The following is a 20101-nucleotide window of genomic DNA, read 5'->3' on the forward strand; positions in this document are numbered from 1 at the left end:
AGAGAGAGAGTCAGAGAGAGGGATAGACAGGGACAGACAGACAAGAACGGAGAGATGAGAAGCATCAATCATTAGTTTTTCGTTGCGCATTGCAACACCTTAGTTGTTCATTGATTGCTCTCTCATATGTGCCTTGACCGCGGGTCTTCAGCAGACCGATTAATTTCTTGCTCGAGCCAGCGACCTTGGGTCCAAGCTGGTGAGCTTTGCTCAAACCAGATGAGCCCGCACTCAAGCTGACAACCTTGGAGTCTCGAACCTGGGTCCTCAGCATACCAGTCCGACGCTCTATCCACTGCGCCACTGCCTGGTCAGGTGAGATTATTTTTAACTGTATGAATTTGAAGGGAACAGCTTCTTTTTATTATTTTATTTTTGATTTTGAGAGTATATTTATTGAAGCTGGTGTCAGTGAAACAAGGAAGAGTTTAGGATAGAGGAAGTAACAGGAGAGCCTAGGCAGGCTGCTTTGGCTCATTGGAAAGTCAAAGAAAAGGGGGCCCTGAGACAGATTCAGGGGATTATCCTAAGAGGAGCTGCTGCTGCCCACTGCTCCTCTGGTTGCAAGTCTTGTGGGGACCCTTAGAGTTTAGGAGAAGCATACCATTTCGGGAAGAAGAAGAAGGAGAAGGAGAAGGAGAAGAGGGGAAAGGGAAATGCGTGGGAGTTCCAGAATGCACCAACAATTTCTTTTTTTGAAAGGAGAGAAACAGATCTTTGGGCTACAAAGAGTTACTTGAGTGGACCTTTCAGTTATGCAAATGTAGGTAAGAGTGAGACACTCCTGAAAGGTTTTTTTTCCATTCCAGCTGCCCCTCCCTGAGGCCCAGGTACACAAAGCTGATCTCTAGGGAGAAGGTAAATTATTTGCATAAGGAGGTCTGAACCTCCTCTGATGAGGAACCCGAACCCAGCTCTCCTGCTGGAGATTTGTAGTTAGGACTCTCTTTTTGGTTGACTAGGTCCCCCTCCCCTTGCCCCAGGGGCAGGTAAGGATACCTAGCAATTGGAGGACAACAACAACAAACCTCTAACTTCCTTGAGGTAGGGGAGCCTGAGGTCAGATTCAGACTCTGCGACAAAATTTCAACGTTTTTCTTTGGAGAAGCATCATCATCTTCTACTAAGGCTGTGGAGAGCCATTTTTCTATAGTGACACCTGTATGTTTTACAATAAGAAACAATGGCAGTGATGAACACAAGGTAAGTGCAAAGAGGTCTGGACACAGTAATTTTTGAGAGTGGGGGCTGGGGAAAGAGCTAGGGATGAGGAGAGAGAGAGGAGTCTTGGATTTCACTTCTGGGTGGTCAATAATTGCTACAGTTTCCAGTCTGAATTTGTGGAGGGTTTTGTATGAATTTTACATAGAAAATTCATTCTTTCATTTTACAAAATTTTTTTTTTCATTTTACAGATATTTATTGAGTTCCTTAGTATGCCAGACTCTGGAGATAGAGCAGCCTACAAAACAGACAAAAAATTCTGCCCTCAGGTAGCTTACCTTCATGGGGCAGAGGGTACAGAAAATCTATATATCCTAGTACCTTAGATGCTGGTAGAAATAGGGAGTTTATGTGTATGTATGTATAGGTGGTTATTGCTGAGGAGTCTTCACTGAGAAGGGGGTAGGTGGATACTCAGGCATGCTCCAGGGAGAGAGGGTGACTCAGGTACCTGAGGTCAAGAGTGACTGGAGTCTGAGGAAAGGTGTAGAGCGAGGAGACAAGGAGTGGGTGAGTTCCTTTTAGACCAGTTCTGTCTAGGGTCTCATAAACCATTTTAAGTCCATTGTAAAGCTTTTAGCTTTACTCTGAGACTGAAAGTTACCGACAGGAACATTTTGAAAATACAAAAGTGAAAAATGGATGGTTCCCACACTCAAAGCCTAGGGCTTTTAAAATTTTTTTTCTCTTTTTAAACTTTTTTAGATTTTGTTTATTCATGTTTAGAGAGAGAGAGAGAGAGAGAGAGAGAGAGAGAGAAGGGCAGAGGAACAGGAAGCATTAACTCCCATATGTGCCTTGACCAGGCAAGCCCAGGGTTTCAAACCGGTGACGTCAGTATTCCAGGTTGTTGCTTTAACCACTGCACCACCACAGGTCAGGCATGGCATTTTTTTGTTTTGTTTTGTTTTTTAAGTTTTCTATTTATTGATTTTAGCAAGAGAGTGAGGGAGAGAGAGAGAGAGAGAGAGAGACAGGAACATTGGTCCATTCCTCTGTGTGCCCTGATAGGGAATTGAACTTGTAACCTCTGCGCTTTGTTTTGGGACACCGCTCTAACCAATGGAGCTATCTAGCTGGGGAGCCAATAGCTTTTTTTTTTTTTTTTGTATTTTTCTGAAGTTGGAAACAGGGAGGCAGGCAGGCAGACTCACGCATGCGCCCGACCGGGATCCACCTGGCATGCCCACCAGGGGGCAATGCTCTGCCCATCTGGGGCATTGCTCTGTTGTGACCAGAGCCATTCTAGCGCCTGAGGCAGAGGCCATGGAGCCATTCTCAGCACCTGGGCCAACTTTTTTCCAATGGAGCCTTGGCTGCGGGAGGGGAAGAGAGAGACAGAGAGGAAGGAGAGGGGGAGTAGTGGAGAAGCAGATGGGCGCTTCTCCTGTGTGCCCTGGCTGGGAATCGAACCCGGGACTCCTGCACACCAGGCCGACGCTCTGCCACTGAGCCAACAGGCCAGGGCCGCCAATAGCTTTTTTGATCGTATCATGCCCCTCCTAAATCCTTCAATAACTTATTTTGCTGGTAGAATAAATTCCTAAATCCCATTCTGGCCTTTGGCTTCTCCCTCTACCCTCATCTGCTTTGATTTATTCTAACTAAAAACTCTGTTTAAGTTTCTCAAAATTTCCACTCTCTCTTTTTAAAATTTTAATTTCCAATTGATTTTATAGAGAGAGGGGAGGGAGAGAAGAGAGTGAAGCGATATTGATCTGTTTTCCACTTATTTGTGCATTCATTGGTTGATTCTTGCATGTGCCCTGACCAGGAATCAACCACAACTTTGGCATATTGGATGATGTTCTAACCCAGTGGTCCCCAACCTTTTTTGGGCTTTGGACCGGTTTAATGTCAGAAAATATTTTCACGGACCGGCCTTTAGGGTGGGACGGATAAATGTGTCACGTGACTGAGACAAGCGTCAAGAGTGAATCTTAGACGGATGTAACAGAGGAAATGGGGTCATTTTTTAAAAATAAAACATCGTTCAGACTTAAATATAAATAGAATGGAAATAATGTAAGTTATTTATTCTTTCTCTGCGAACTGGGACCAAATGGCCCATGGACCGGTACCGTGGCCATTTTGAAAAATGAAAAACTTTCCATTTTTTTTCAAAGAATAAGAGAAAGTTTATTTAGAAAGTTACAGAGGCAAAAGGAGGACCCTAAAAATAAGAAGGAACCTTGGGGCTTAGGAGAGAGAAAAGTAAAAGTAACATGGCTGGCGGGGAAAAGGGGGCGAGGGGAAAGGTGCAGGTGTGGTCGTGGGAGGGAGACTGTCAAAATATATATATATATATTTTAATATACAAACTTTATATAGTGGCTAAATCAGGTGCTTTGAATATTTTCCTGTATGTTAGTGTTCAGAATGGATTAAAGAGTGGTCACCAACTAGCAGAATGGATTAAAGAGGAAAGAGATTAGAGATAAAGAGATTAAGTTAGGAGAAAATAGGTATAGGGGAGGACTTGAATTAATAGTGTTTATTGGTCCTGGTTGGTTGCTCAGTCATTTAAGAGTGTCATACCAAAATGACAAGATTGTGGGTTCAGTCCCTGGTCAGGACACACACTGGAAGCAAGCAATGAATGCAGGACTGAGTGGAACAACAAATGAGTTGTTGTTCCCTGTAAGGCCAGTAGTCACGGCCACCATCACAGCTGCCTGGCCTGTGCAGGTTCGCATTTGATTTGGACAGATGGTAATGAAACAATGGAGCCAGGAACTGGTGGGCCATTACCTTTAATCCTAGCTTGCATCGGCGGGTGAGAAAATATCCACGGGCTCCAAAACCCACTCATTCAGCGCCCACAAACTACTGACTCATCCGAGTATTCCTAGAATCAAAGGCCCCACCAACCTTATTCACCTCTGTTCCCCATCTCCCTCTTCCTCTTCAAACTTTCTGCACAAACTGGTATCTTCTTTAGCACTTCGCCATCTGGGCTGCCTCTCCTCTGCAATGCTAATTTAAGAAAGAGAGAGAACCCTGGTCTCCGTTATTTTTTATTTATTCATTTTAGAGAGGAGAGGGAGAGACAGAGAGAGAGAGAGAGAGAGAGAGAGAGAGAGAGAGAGGAGAGACGAGGGGGAGGAGCTGGAAGCATCAACTCCCATATGTGCCTTGACCAGGCAAGGCCAGGGTTTCGAACCGGCGACCTCAGCATTTCCAGGTCAATGCTTTATCCACTGCGCCACCGCAGGTCAGGCCTGGTCTCCGTTATTTTATAGTATAGAAATTAAAGCCTTTACGCCAGTATACAAATAATAAAGTCTGATACAAAGCCACTTATCTGAGGCATAAATGGGATTCCTCATAAGAGTGCACCACCCCATATCATGCAACAGTCAAGGGTGTGGGGAAAAGCTTAGTTTTGAGAAGACCTTAGTATTAGAAGGGAGGGAAAGGCTTAGTCTTAAAACTTCTTAGGCTATAATGACTTTGCCATCTTACAGCCTGTCTCCCACACCCAAAGTGAGCAAACATATATATTTTCAAACTTATTTGACCAACATTCCCCCTTCCCTCTCTCTCCCTGTCTCTTTATTTATTTTTAAAATTTTTATTTTTATTTTTTTTACAGGGACAGAGAGAGAGTCAGATAGAGGGATAGATAGGGACATACAGACAGGAACGGAGAGAGATGAGAAGCATCAATTATTAGTTTTTCGTTGCAACACCGTAGTTCATTGATTGCTTTCTCACATGTGCCTTGACCACGGGCCTTCAGCAGACTGAGTAACTCCCTGCTCGAGCCAGTGACCTTGGGTCCAAGCTGGTGAGCTTTTTTGCTCAAGCCAGATGAGCCCATGCTCAAGCTGGCTATCCTGGGGTTTTGAACCTGGGTCCTTCCGCATCCCAGTCCGACGCTCTATCCACTGCGCCACCACCTGGTCAGGCACTCTCCCTGTCTTTTTAAATCAATCCTGGCTGGATGGCTCAATTGGAACATGTAAAGCCAGTGGCTATGGCCACCATCACAACAGCCTGGCCCATGCAGGTTCCCATTGGATTCGGACAGTCAGTAAAGAAACAAGGGAGCCAAAAACTGATGGACCATCATCTTTAATCCTAGCTTGCACCCGCGGGCAAGTAAAAACACACACTGGGCTCCAAAACCCACTCATTCAGTGCTCACAAAGCTACTGATTTATCCGAGTTTCCTAGAATCAAAGGTTTCTAGCTCACCAGACTTATTCACCTCTGTTTCCCATCTCCTTCCTTCTCCCTGCACAAACTCTGCACTAACTTCTCCTTTAGCACTCCACCATCTTGGCTGCTTCTCCTGGCCTCCTCCACATGTCCTCTCTCTGCTCGCTCCTCTATCACAGGAACCGAGAGAGCAAGCTCCGGTTCTCCCATTTTATAGTATAGAAATCAAAACCTTAAAAAAAAAAAAAAAAAAAAAAAAAAAAGAAATCAAAACCTTTAATCCAATATACAAAATAGGGAAGTCTCTAATACAAAGTCACTTATCTGGGGCATGATGGGATCGCACCACCCCACATCAAGAAGGGTGGGAAAGGCTTAGTCCTAAAACCAAGCCCCAGGCTACAAGGGTCCTTCCTGCCCACAGCCCGCCCCTAACACACATTAATATGACCTGGGCGATGGGCTTCCATGTGGGCAGCACCATCTTTAACAAAGTGAGCATGATATATTTTATCTGCTCAACAGAACATCATCTGGAGCCCAGAAGTTGCCAGGTCGATTCCCTGGTCAGGGTACATATGAGAGCAGCTCAATGTTCCAGTCTTTCTCTCACTGCCTCTCTCTCTCTCTAAAATAGAGCGTGTATTTACTTATTTAGCAACATTTTCTTCTTTTTTTTTTTTTTTCATTTTTCCAAAGCTGGAAACAGGGAGGCAGTCAGACAGACTCCCGCATGCACCTGACCGGGATCCACCCGGCATGCCCACCAGGGGGCGATGTTCTGCTCCTCTGGGGCGTTGCTCTGTTGCATCCAGAGCCATTCTAGCGCCTGAGGCAGAGGCCACAGAGCCATCCTCAGCGCCCGGGCCATCTTTGCTCCAATGGAGCCTCAGCTGCGGGAGGGGAAGAGAGAGACAGAGAGGAAGGAGAGGGGGAGGTGTGGAGAAGCAGATGGGCGCTTCTTCTGTGTGCCCTGACCGGGAATCGAACCCAGGACTTCCGCATGCCAGGCCGACGCTCTACCGCTGAGCCAACCGGCCAGGGCCTATTTAAGTAACATTTTCTAAAAACAATTATAAATCATCACTGTATTAGGCACTGGCAATGCAATGGTTAAAAAAATGATGACAGTATCCCTTCCTGGAATTTATAGGACTGGCGTCTCAAGTACCAATGTCAGGGATGGAAAGGGAAAAACAACTTTCACCATTTTCAGCTTCTTCATAAATGTAGCAATGCCACACAATGGAGAATAGAAGCCTATCGTTAGAGGTGATTAGAGAAATGTTTTGCAAAATTCTGGAAATTTGAAGTTCTGGTGGAATATTTTTCTGTGTAACTTTATTTTCTGTTACTGTAACTTTCTTCTTTGAGGGACGTCTTTATCCTTTTTTGGTTCTTTTAACTATTGCTTTAAAAAAAAACATCAAAAGTAAGTACTAAGTAAAAAAAGGAATGGCTAATATGCTGCTATCTGTCTGTGAGACATAGTTTTTCTATTTTGGAAGACTTTTCAACAGATTATCCTCCCTAACTTGAAGAAAACAACTGTCATTGAAAATCTTCTTTCCAACTGCCCTCAGGGCATACTTTTCTTTTAAAGGCATTCTCCAAAATAGTTTTCTCCCAGTTTGAAAAGCAGCAGAGAGTAAATGCGTAGTCGTAAATATACAGCAATTTTCCATTCCCTGTGCCCTGCCTCCCTTTACTGCAATAGAAAAAGTCCAGGATAGGGGGTGGGGATGGGGTGGGGGAGAGAAAATATCTGGGGATAAATAGTTACGTGCTAGAATCAATCCTCCTAGTGAAGATTATGAAGGGAACAAAGGGCATTTCCATTGCTCAGAGAAAGGTGTTCGGTTCTCCAAAAGTTAAATATTAATTCAGAACAAAAGGAAACAGTATTGGAAAAAAACCCCAAAAAACAAAACAAAAATACCTTGAGATGATAGATACTTAGAAAGTCAGTTGTTTCCTAATGAAAAGAGGGAATGCAGACCAAGGCTTTGCTGTATAACCTTGGGCAGGCCATGTATACTTTGAACGCCTGTGCTAGTCTGAGTTTGGACCAAAAATCTCTTAAGGTTCTTTCATCTCTAAAATTCTATAGTTCTATGATTTCAGTGAAATGTACCATTCTGTTGATTTCCCAGTCTCCAGGAGGGAGGTAGCTAATCTCTGGGAGTGGAATGGACAACTTGATGGAGAATTATCAACGCAGAGGCGGGTGAACTTTACATTAACAGGCGTTTGGATCCTAGAGATGCTCTCGGAAAATTTCCAAGGGGGCCTTTTCCCCGTTTTTTAACCTGACTTTACAATTCTCTGGAGTCCTTGGTATGGGAGAGCGGGAAGGACCTAGATCAGATTGAGATTGTTCACTACTAAACATTTCTCTTTCCTTATTCTTGGACCTTAAAAAAGAACACGACGCCAAAAAACGAATACTGAAGGAGTGGAAGCTGGAAACTATGATTACAGGATCTCGAAAGGCCTGTTAAAATCCTGCATCCGCATTTTCATCCTTTCTTTGGGGGTTAGGATCTTTTTTAAAATACATATTTTTGGCGGAGTGGGCCTCGGGAAAGTGAGGCTGAGAACAGCAGAGGGGGCGCTGACGGATCCTTCTTTTGCCGGAGGGCTGGTGTGAGGGAGCTCCCGGTCGGATCCACGCCGGCCGCCAGGCGGGCTTGGGGCTGCAAGGGCGCGGCTGCGGGCGGGCAGGCGGGCCGCCCCGGGGAGGGGCTTCGCGGAGGCGCCGCGGCCGGAGCGGAGCGGGGCCGCCCGGGCTCGGCGCGCAGCGCGGCCGGGCGGGCGGTGGCGCTGCGGAGGCGGCGGCCGAGGCCGGCGGGCGCGGAGGAGGGGCCCGAGAGTGGGGCGGCTGGCGGCAGCTGCCTCGGTGACGACTGCCGGCAGAGCGGCGACCTGAGGAGACCGAGCGGCGGCCCCGCCGTCTTCGCCTCTCCCGGCTGTCTTCCTTCCCCTCCTCTCTCGGCAGGGGCGTCAGGAATGGGCCCCCACCGCCGCGGGCCCCGCGCCCCGCGCCTCCCTTAGGCCCCAGCAATCGGAGGCCGGCCGGCCGGGCTCTCCCCATCCCTCGCCCCAGCCAAGCGCAGCCAAGCCGTCCCCACCCCAAATCCTCGGGAGGAAGATGAGGGAGACGGGCCCGGCGCTCAGCAGCCAGAGCAGCAGCAGCAGCGGTCGGGGGAGGGTGTTTCGCCGTTTCCTCTCAGCCGCCAGGACAAGATGGCAGCGGCCGCCGAGAGGGGCTGAGCCCGGGCTGGGTGGTGCCGCCTGCTGAAGCGCCTGGCTCCCTGTCCCCGGCACGGCCCCGCACCCCACCCCGGACATGCTCAGGGCTGCGGCCGCCCGAAGAGGGGAGAGCGCAGGCCTCTAGGAAGGTAAGAGAGCAGGGCGAGGGGTGCGGAGACGAGCTCATCGGCGGGGCCGGCGGGCCCCTCCTCGCGATCCCCGCAGGGCCCGACACCGCCGGGGCGGCGCGACCCGTTGCGCGTTTTGTACCCCCTTCGGCATCCCCTGCGCTCTTGCGCTGCGCGTGGCCGCCCCGGCCCCCGCCTGCTGGCGGGTCCAGCCGTCTCTCTCGACGCTGGGACCACCCCAGGCCCGAGGCCGCCGAGCGCGGGGGCCGCGCGTGGTTCCTGCGCGCGGTGGCGCAGCCTCCGGGAAGCCGCACTTGGGCTGAGCTTCCCCTTGCCAAGGTTGCGCAACGGCTCTTCCCGGCAACCGAAGTTTAGTTTAGTCGCTCAGGGTGCCTCTGGCCCCGCAGCCCTAGGCCGTCACCACGGATACCTCTTGCCTTTCATGAAGGGGAGCAAACACAAACACGCGCACGCACGCTACACGAGCGCCCCAGCCGACGGCTGGGTCCCTGGCTTTGTGGCCCAGTCACCAGCGTCGCCGAGCGGCGGCTTTGGAGGGTGTCAACTCTGGGGCTGTGAGTGCGTTTGATTGTTGGGGAGGAGAAATGTGATCCGCGGCTCCGCGTCCCCCGCCGCGGCCCGAGGAAGGCGTGGCGGCCGCGCGGCGGGGCTGTTGCCGGCTTCTCTTGTTACGGCGGCGGCCGCCGGCTCGCCTTCGCGGCGCTGGGAGAACTCGCGGAAGGACTTGGGATGAGAATGTCTGTTCTCCCGTCGAAAGGGAGAAGGCTGTTTTAAAATGGTATGTGGCTCTCAGTGAAGACTGTTTCCCAGTCTTATTTCTGCTTGAGTAATTGCTCTCAAGGGTGTGTGTGTAAATTACCTTGGACCTGTTACAAAGGAGCCATAACATGTTCAGTCCTTGAACCATGTTTTCACAACGTCTTGCTGGTCTGGTTAGAATTTATTTTTCCACCTGTCAGTTCGCTGCTTCTAATTATAAGAGCTTCTGTTAGCAGCAGTGGAGTTTTTCAGGTTATCGTCCAGTGTACGGGGAAATTTTATGGTTAATTCTGTTGTCAACTTTGATGTCTGCCTGGTAAAGGGCCCGAAAAGTAAGCTGAGAAACCAGTCTGTGCTTGTGCTTATTATATATGTGTACCTTCTAATAGTTTGGAGGTAGGCTGAATTCTTTTCTTAAAAAATTTTAGGTATTTGCTTGTTATCTGTAGCTCCTGAAGTGGAAGTACTAGTCAGACCATTTCAGTTTATTTCAGTTTTAATTGCTGGGTGCTTTAAAATTTTAAGAGATTCCCTTTCTGATAAAATTTTTGATGAAAACTTTTGAGCGGGATCGGTGGATTGGTTTGTTCCCAAGTAAAATTTTTAATCCACATTCTTGTTTAATTTTTCAGAAGCTAGACAAGCTTCACCATATGTTTGATAAGTCTAGATTTTGCTTATGTTTGCATGAGCAGTGCTAATTTTATACAGTGAACCCTGATAAGATTTTGATAGGTCATGATTAAACAGTATTTGAGTAAACACAATATGACTGACATTTAAAAAATAATTTTTATAGTTTGTTACCATATACCTTCATGCCACTTAACAGTAATTGAAATGTCACCTACAAATACAGTTCTTTAGTTTTAAATCAACAAGGGCGTTTCTTGGTATATTTATGGGTACATTCATAAAGTGTAGGGAGCTCTTATTTATGGAATATAATGTTTAACGTTTTGAGGATTATTTTTCTTTTATTGTTGAAACTTGTTTGTTTTTAACTGTTAAAGTAGAGGTGTTGAAATAGTTGAGATTTTGGACATTTTTTTTGTCATGGGGAAATTGAATAGCATTTTGTTATTTTTTTTCTACTCTAGGGAAAATATTTTATAAAAAAAATCTTAGATTAAAACCATGTTTTACAAAGATAAGACTAGCTTGAAATCTAGAACAGAACCAACCACAAAATGTTTCAAATTTATATTTGGACATTGCTGACTATAGTAGCTAAACATACATATTAGGTAAGCAGATCATAACATGGTGAGCCAGTCTTAGTTTATTGTCATAATACCTTTTCCATTGAACTAGTCATTATCTTGCTTGTAAACCAGTCATTGGCTTCTGGGCATGGAGTTTTAAAGTCACATAAAAGTAGATGGTTTTTATGAGATAATTCTTCTTGTAAACATGCTTGAAAAGAAGCTTCAAATCATACTATTTTAATTTTTTGGGTGTTCTGTCATGGGATACCATAATATAAGGTGCATATTACAGAGTAGGTTGCTGTAGCTAGCTAGTACAGTAGGGCATATAATGCATAGTATTGAAAGCTCCCTTGCAACTTAAAATAGCAACAGTTTGTCAAATGAAGTTTTTTATTGATCTTTTGTATTTGATATTTGATACATGAACACTGGTGGCATATGTATGGAAGGGAATAAGGAGCAAGTGTAAATTTCAGAATGCTGAAATACAGTTTCCCAAACTGTTTCCCATCTATTGACTAGAATTACTAATTTGCATGTAAATTCCATTTGAATGGCTTATTCAGGTAACTTTTGAAGTTAACTTTATTTTTTTAGGTATAGGGAGTTAACTGTATTTTTTTTTTTTTTTTTTTGTATTTTTCCAAAGTTAAAAGCTGAGAGGCAGTCAGACAGACTCCCGCACGTGCCCAGACTGGGATTGCCCCCGCCCCGCCCCCACCCACCAGGGAGCAAGGCTTGGTCCCTCTGGGTGTTGCTCCCTTGCTTCAAGAGCCATTCTAGTGCCTGAGGCAGAGGCCATAGAGCCTTCCTCAGTGCTCAGGGCAACTTTGCTCCAATGAAGCTTGGCTGTGGGAGGGGAAGAGAGAGAGTTAGAGAGGAAGGAGAGGGGGAGGGGTGGAGAAGCAGATGGGTGCTTTTCCTGTGTGCCCAGACCGGGAATCAAACACAAGGCTTCCACATGCCGGGCTGACACTCTACCGCTGAGCCAACCGGCCAGGGTGAGTTAACTTTCTTTTTATTTATTGATTTGAGAGAAAGAGAGAGAGAGAGAGAGAGAGAAATAAATCGATTTTGTTGTTCCACTCATTCATGCATTCAGTCATGCATTTATTAGTTGATTCTTGTATGTACCTTGACAAGGGAATGCAACCCACAACCTTGGCAGATCAGGACCATGCTCCAACTTGACTTTCTTTCTTTCCTTTAATTTTTAAATTTTCTTATATTTAATGATTTTTATAGAGAGAAGAAAGGGGAGGTAGAGAGACAGAAAGAGAAAGAAACATCAATTTGTTATTCTACCTACTCACGCACTCATTGGTTGATTCTTGTATGTGCCCTAATCAGGAATGGAACCTGCAACCTTGGCATATCTGGATGTCGCTCTAACAAACTGAGCTATTCAGCTAGGGCATTAACTTTTTTTATTTTTTTATTTTTTAGTTTTATTTTTGGTATTTTTCTGAAGTTGGAAACGGGGAGGCTATCAGACAGACTCCCGCATGCACCCGACCGGGATCCACCGGGCATGCCCACCAGGGGGCGATGCTCTGCCCCTCTGGGACGTGGCTCTGTTGCAACCAGAGCCATTCTAGTGCCTGAGGCAGAGGCCACAGAGCCATCCTCAGCACCCGGGCCCACTTTGCTCCAGTGGAGCCTTGGCTGCGGGAGGGGAAGAGAGAGACAGAGAGGAAGGAGAGGGGGAGGGGTGGAGAAGCAGATGGACGCCTTTCCTGTGTGCCCTGGCTGGGAATCGAACCCGGGACTCCCACACGCCAGGCCAATGCTCTACCACTGAGCCAACCGGCCAGGGTTTGGTTTTTTTTTTTTTTTTGCATTTTTCTGAAGCTGGAAACAGGGAGAGACAGTCAGACAGACTCCCGCATGCGCCCGACCGGGATCCACCCGGCACGCCCACCAGGGGGCGACGCTCTGCCCATCCTGGGCGTCGCCATGTTGCGACCCTCCTGGGTGTCACCATGTTGCGACCAGAGCCACTCTAGCGCCTGGGGCAGAGGCTACAGAGCCATCCCCAGCGCCCGGGCCATCTTTGCTCCAATGGAGCCTTGGCTGCGGGAGGGGAAGAGAGAGACAGAGAGGAAAGCGCGGCGGAGGGGTGCAGAAGCAAATGGGCGCTTCTCCTATGTGCCCTGGCCGGGAATCGAACCCGGGTCCCCCGCACGCTAGGCCGATGCTCTACCGCTGACCCAACCGGCCAGGGCTTTTTTTTTTTTTTTTTTTTTTTAATTTTAATTTTTTGTATTTTTCTGAAGTTGGAAACGGGGAGGCAGTCAGACAGACTCTCGCATGCGCCGGACCGGGATCCACCTGGCATGCCCACCAGGGGGTGATGCTCTGCCCATCTGGGACGTTGCTCTGCCGCAATCAGAGCCATTCTAGAGCCTGAGGCAGAGGCCACAGAGCCATCCTCAGTGCCCGGGCAAACTTTGCTCCAGTGGAGCCTCTGCTGCAGGAGGGGAAGAGAAAGACAGAGAGGAAGGAGAGGGGGAGGGGTGGAGAAGCAGATGGACGCCTTTCCTGTGTGCCCTGGCCAGGACTCGAACCCGGGACTCCCGCACGCCAGACCGACGCTCCGCCCCTGAGCCAACCAGCCAGGGCGGCATTAACTTTCTTAATAAGCTCTTCTTAATCCAGCAGTTCACTGATAGTAATGATATGGTAGTTTAGTAGTTTAGAATTGCAGTATTGGTGGTTAATTTCAAGGCATAAAACGTGTTTCCATTGCATCTTTCCATTTGAGTTTAGAAATGGCAATATTTAGATTTAAGGGTGTTTTAAGGATCTTTGAAATTCTCCATATTTAAAATATATTGCTCACAAAAATTGGGGGATATTTCAAAATGAATATGTAGTGATAAAATATCCCCTAATTTTTTTTTCTTTTCTTTTCTTTTTTACAGAGACAGAGATGGGGATAGATAGGGACAGACAGGAACGTAGAGAGATGAGAAGCATCAATCATTAGTTTTTCTTTATGACACTTTAGTTCATTGATTGCTTTCTCATGTGCCTTGACCGTGGGGCTATAGCAGACCTAGTAACCCCTTGCTCGAGCCAGCGACCTTGGGTCCAAGCTGGTGAGCCTTGCTCAAACCAGATGAGCCCACGCTCAAGCTGGTAACCTCGGGGTCTCGAACCGGGGTCCTCGGCATTTCAGTCTGACGCTCTATCCACTGCGCCACCACCTGGTCAGGCTATCCCCTAATTTTTGTGAGCAGTATACTTTGGAGTTTCTTTACTCTTCACTATAAGAAGACACAAAATAACTTGCTTTATGAGTATATTGTTGCTCTCAAAAGAAATGTTTATGTAAAATTTCTGGGTTTGAAGCTGTCCTTATTTCTAGTGTCTGAAGTTGAGACTTCTAATGTGGTATGTTAAACTTGGAAATTACTTCTAGATAAGCTACTAGAAGTTTGTTAAAATGGAGGACTCTATCAGTATATTGTATTGCTTTTTTTAAAGTTGCCTCTCTTGGCTTGACCTGGTGGCGCAGTGGACCTGGAACGCTGAGGTCGCTGGTTCAAAACCCTGGGCTTACCTGGTCAGGACACATATGGGAGTTGATGCTTCCTGCTCTCTTCCCCCTTCTTTCTCTCTCTTTTCTCGCCCTCTAAAAATCAATAAGTAAGATCTATAAAAGAATTATAAAAAAAAAGTTGCCTCTCTCGCCCCACACACCTTTGTAACCCTTTCTGTATGATACAGATATACTACACTTGATCTTAGCCAAAAGGCCGAGAAGCGATGTATGATACAGATATAAGAAACTATTATTATTAGATTTTGTTTACTGAATTTTAGAGGGAGGAGAGAGAGGGACAGAGAGAGAGAGGAGAAGTGGGAAGCATCAATTTATAGTAGTTGCTTCCTGTATGTGACTATCCACTGTGCCACCCCAGGTCAGGCTTATTATTACTATTTTTAAAAGTTTTATTTATTGATTTTAGAGAAAGGAGAGAGGGGGAGAGAAAGAGTAGGGGGAGGAGCAGGAAGCATCAACTCGTTCTAGTTACTTCTCTTATGTGCCTTGACCAGGCAAGACCAGGGCTTCGAACTGGTGACCTCAGCATTCCAGATTGACACTTTATCCACTGTGCCACCAAGGCCAGGCAAATGTAAGAAATTATTTTTAAATGTTCTTACTGGTTCTGGCTGCTTAAAGAAGTGTATCTTGTCTAGTACTCTTTAAACACCTAGAGTTGAATAGGGATATATATTTGGAAGTTTTTTTTATATTGATTTTAGAGTGAGATTAAGGGAAAGACAGAAACATTGATTCATTTTTCTACTCATTCATGCATTGCTTTGTTGACTCTTGTATGCATCCCTACCCGGGATCAAACCCACAAAGTTGGGAGGGTACTCCAACTGACTGAGCCACCAGGGCAGGGCTGGAGTAAAAGTTTCGAGTCATGGAGGTTTTTAGGATAGCCAGAGCGTTTAATGTGACCGACTTAGAGAAATACAGTCTACTTCTTTTGTTTGGCTTGGTATAATTAAGAGTGGGTTGGGGAAAAATACCTTAATATTAGTGTGCTGATGCTGTAGCTTTGTCACAGCTGTTGTTTTGGATCTTATCTTAATCATGGTTAGGATCAAGCTAGAATAGAGATGAAGGATGCACGTTATATACTTTACCCAAGTGTTTGTCAAATTAGACCTTGACTTCTTTAGCAGTTCAGGCTGTTCTCCTCAGTTCATACTTGGACCATATGTCACTACACAAAGGCAGTATATTGAAAATACTGTATTTTTAGGGTGCCATTTGTGGTTTGGGAGAGTTAAGTCATTTAACTGATTTACTTTGCCTTTTATATTTAGTAGTTAATCAAAATCAGTACTTTTGAAAGCTTTTTCCAACAGAAAGGCTTTGACATGAAAGAAACCAAGGGCAATATTTTTTACCTTAAGTGTGTTTTGATATTTTGACTCAATCTATCTAGTTTTTTAAAAGTGAGAGTTTTTTCTTCCGGTTGGCGAGTGCGTGAGAAGGAAGGTAGTGGGGCAGATAAGGTAGAGGAAGATGGGCCATAGTGGAGGGAAGAGATTGATTTCATTAGATTTGTTAAATTTAAAAATCTGTTTTGAATTAAATGTCAAAGTTCCTAGAGACTAAAATTCACTTAGTTACAGTCAACTAAATATTATGGTAGCAGTACTGTCCAGTTCTGGGGCAAGCCCGCACCTTTCCCCTCCACCTCCCTTCCCACTACCACCCCCAGGGCGGTTTTTCGTGTCTGTCTTCTAAGCTTCCAGGGACCATGTGAGACTTGCAACCAGGGGAGCAGTGGGCAGCAGCAGCTCCTTCAGGGCTAACTCCCTGAACCTGTCTCCAAGGCCCCCTTTTCTCTTCTCGCACAGCCAACAAAGTCTTCTTTTACTCCTGAAAAGGAAAATTGTGGTAGCTTGGGGGGAAAGATTAAGAATATGCTGTGACACCTGCTCAGTGATTGATCAGTCTTACGAAATAGTATCTGTTTATCATTCTCAGCCAGTTTTTTATTTTTTTATTATTTTTTAAAATTTTTTATTTATTCATTTTATTTTATTTTATTTATTTTTTTCATTTTTTCTGAAGCTGGAAATGGGGAGAGACAGTCAGACAGACTCCCGCATGCGCCCGACCGGGATCCACCCGGCACGCCCACCAGGGGCGACGCTCTGCCCACCAGGGGGCGATAATCTGCCCATCCTGGGCGTCGCCATATTGCGACCAGAGCCACTCTAGCGCCTGGGGCAGAGGCCACAGAGCCATCCCCAGCGCCCGGGCCATCTTTGCTCCAATGGAGCCTTGGCTGCGGGAGGGGAAGAGAGAGACAGAGAGGAAAGCGCGGCGGAGGGGTGGAGAAGCAAATGGGCGCTTCTCCTGTGTGCCCTGGCCGGGAATCGAACCCGGGTCCTCCGCACGCTAGGCCGACGCTCTACCGCTGAGCCAACCGGCCAGGGCTATTTATTCATTTTAGAGAGGAGAGGGAGAGACTGAGAGGAGAGACAGAGAGAGAGAGAAGTGGGGGAGGAGCTGGAAGCATCAACTCCCATATGTGCCTTGACCAGGCAAAGCCCAGGGTTTCGAACCAGTGACCTCAACATTTCCAGGTCAACGCTTTATCCACTGCGCCACCACAGGTCAGGCCTCAGCCAGTTTTTTAAAATACTCCCTATGAATTTAGGGCATATACACTTTCTGTCCAATTAAAATAAATCTTGTATTATAGGCCTGACTTGAAAGGAGAGGTGTGAAGAGCATAGAACATATTATTGCTATTAAAATGAGTTTGATTTATACCTTTTTTGGTCTTGGGAAATCCTAGATAATAAAATTGACATGCACATAATATATGAATCTAGGTTTTTCAAACCAAACTGATACCCTGACTTCTCTGATATCAGTCACAGTCCATTTTTTACCTTCTTAGATAAACATTTACTGTTTATTTGTTTGTATTTTTCTGAAGTGAGAAGCAGGGGGAGGCAGAAGACTCCCGCATGCACCCCACTGGGGTCCACCCGGCATGCCCACCAGGGGGCAATACCCTGCCCATCTGAGGTGTTGTTTGGTTGCAGCTGGAGCCATTCTAGCGCCTGAGGCAGAGTCCATGGATCCATCCTCAGCGCCCAGGCCAACTTTTGCTCCAATGGAGCCTTGGCTGCAGGAGGGGAAGATAGAGATAGGGAGAAAGGAGAGGGTGAGGGGTGGAAAAGCAGATGGGAGCTTCTCCTGTGTGCCCTGGCCAGAAATTGAACCTGGGACTTCCACACACTTGGCTGATGCTCTACCACTGAGCCAACTAGCCAGGGCTCACTTTGTCTTTTAAAGATTAGATTTCCAGATAACACTTTATATGTTGTATTTTATTTGCTGCTTTGTCATTTTTTTCTTTTTAAACAAAAAGATTACACCTGACCAGACGGTGGCGCAGTGGATAGAGTGTTGAACTGGGATGTGGAGTATCGAGGTTTGAGACCCTGAGGTTGCCCACTTGAGCACGGGCTCATCTGGTTTGAGCAAAGCTCACCAGCTTGGACCCAAGGTCGCTGGCTTGAGCAAGGGGTTACTCAGCCTGCTGAGGGCCCACGGTCAAGGCACATATGAGAAAGCAATCAATGAACAACTAAGATGTCGCAACAAAAAAACCCCTGATGATTGATGCTTCTCATCTCTCTCCATTCCTGTCTGTCCTTATCTACCCCTCTCTCTGACTCTCTCTCTCTGCCTCTGTTAAAAAAAAAAATACACCTAAAAGAAGTGAATTAGAGAATAATAATAAATGAAAATGTAGTACTTGGGTCAGTTGAGCTTACTTTTTACTTTAAGTAAGGACCTAAATTGTGAAAGACGGATCCTAACTCTTGGTCACATTGAAAATAAAGGATTAAGCCCTGTCCAGTTAGCGAGGGTTAGAGTGTTGTCCCGATACACCAAGGTTGTTGGTTTCACCTCTGGTCAGGGCACATAGGGAAAGTGACCAGTGAATGCACAGCTAAGTAAAACAACAAACGGATGCTTCTCTCTCTGTCTTTTTCCCCCTTCGTCCTTTCCTTTCTTCCCTTCCTCCTTTCCTCCCTTCTTCTTTCCCTCCCCCTGTCTCTCTAAAATCAATCAATCAATCAAGCCTGACCAGGCGGTGCCGCAGTGGATAGAGTGTCGGACTGGGTTGCGGAAGGACCCAGGTTCGAGACCCCAAGGTCGCCAGCTTGAGCGTAGGCTCATGTGGCTTGAGCAAAAAGCTCACCAGCTTAGACCCAAGGTCGCTGGCTCCAGCAAGGAGTTACTGGGTCTGCTGAAGGCCCGCGGTCAAGGCACATATGAGAAAGCAATCAATGAACAACTAAAGTGTCTCAACGCACAACGAAAGACTAAACGATTGATGCTTCTCATCTCTCCGTCCTGTCTGTCTGTTCTCTCTGTCTCTGTAAATAAATAAATAAATAAAATAAAATCAATCAATCAATAATAATAATAAAAGAAAATAAAGGATTGATGAGGTGACCAGGTAAATTTTTTTTATTTTGCATAATTGTTAATCCTGAAGCACCTTTTTTATATTAGAAAATTATTTAGGATACATATTGAAATAATCAGATGAACAGAATATGAGTCACTCCCTCCCCCCTTAAAATTTCGTAGTCATTTGTTATAAATTAAATTTGATTATATATATCTTAACAAGAATATTGTCTTTAAAATTTGATAAACAATGTGAAGCTTGGCTATACCTGACTAGCCAATTATTCCGGTTTAGAAACTAAAAAAAAAGTTTGGCTTACTCAAAACATTTATATTAACTTCAAATTCTTCAACCTCCCCCTACTTAATTTCATATTATCCATTAATTGATAAATATTTTATAGCTTTTAAAAAATAAAATAGTAAACTTTGAATCATTTGCAGAAAATAACTTGCTTAGAAAATGTTTCCTACCCTATACAGCAGTTAATTAAAGGCCTAAAAATTTCATCTGCATATATTTTGACTGTGTTATCTGTTTAATAATAGAACGAGAGTCTTGTAGGTTGGGTAAACTATACGACTCTGGATATATAATGCTACAGTCTTAAATAGTTAATACGTTAGATAGAGTGATAACATATTGAAAGTTGAACCTGACTTTCTAGAGACATTTCTTCTAACGTATAATTTAAATTAATACTTCTGAGGGCTTAAATATGTAATTTATTACAATTTCTATTGAGATTAAATAGGATATAGTGACATTACAATGAAAATTGCAGGTTATGATGCTCTGCTTCACTACATTCTTAAAACAAAAACATGTTTTAGGCCAACTTATAATCAGTTTTAGTGGAGAAGGTACAAGTACTCGCATTATATTAGTTGTAGTTTTGTGCATTTTAGTTAGATAAGAATAGTATTGGGTTCTAGATTTTTAATCTGTTCAGTGTGCTTTAAATATTTTCTTTTTTTTTTTTTTGTATTTTTCTGAAGCTGGAAACGGGGAGAGATAGTCAGACAGACTCCCGCATGCGCCCGACCAGGATCCACCCCGCACGCCCACCAGGGGTGATGCTCTGCCCCTCCGGGGCTTCGCTCTGCCGCGACCAGAGCCACTCTAGCGCCTGGGGCAGAGGCCAAGGAACCATCTCCAGCGCCTGGGCCATCTTTGCTCCAATGGAGCCTTGGCTGCGGGAGGGGAAGAGAGACAGAGAGGAAGGAGGGGGGGGGGTAGAGAAGCAAATGGGCGCTTCTCCTATGTGCCCTGGCCGGGAATCGAACCCGGGTCCCCCGCACGCCAGGCTGACGCTCTACCGCTGAGCCAACCGGCCAGGGCCTAAATATTTTCTTTATGGCTGGAT

General features: G+C 45.7%; 1 protein-coding gene and 1 pseudogene across 6 annotated transcripts in view; one reads left to right on the plus strand and one right to left on the minus strand.

Annotated features, from left to right (window-relative positions):
* The first annotated feature begins 1131 nt into the window (after nucleotides 1-1131).
* HIPK3 (homeodomain interacting protein kinase 3) overlaps nucleotides 1132-20101 on the plus strand; it is a 131720-nt gene continuing 112750 nt past the window's right edge. For 3 of the 6 annotated variants that reach the window (XM_066251224.1, XM_066251223.1, XM_066251225.1), the window contains exon 1: nucleotides 8213-8789. The gene's annotated coding sequence lies outside the window, so the exon portion shown is untranslated. Of the gene's footprint in view, nucleotides 1204-8211; nucleotides 8790-9206; nucleotides 9568-20101 lie in introns of those variants that run through there. The other 3 variants (XM_066251222.1, XM_066251219.1, XM_066251220.1) reach the window with 3 other exon arrangements.
* LOC136321470 (U2 spliceosomal RNA) lies at nucleotides 14406-14532 on the minus strand (annotated as a pseudogene).

This window comes from Saccopteryx bilineata, chromosome 1 (genome assembly GCF_036850765.1).
Source record: "Saccopteryx bilineata isolate mSacBil1 chromosome 1, mSacBil1_pri_phased_curated, whole genome shotgun sequence".
NCBI classification, from domain to species: Eukaryota; Metazoa; Chordata; class Mammalia; order Chiroptera; family Emballonuridae; genus Saccopteryx; species Saccopteryx bilineata.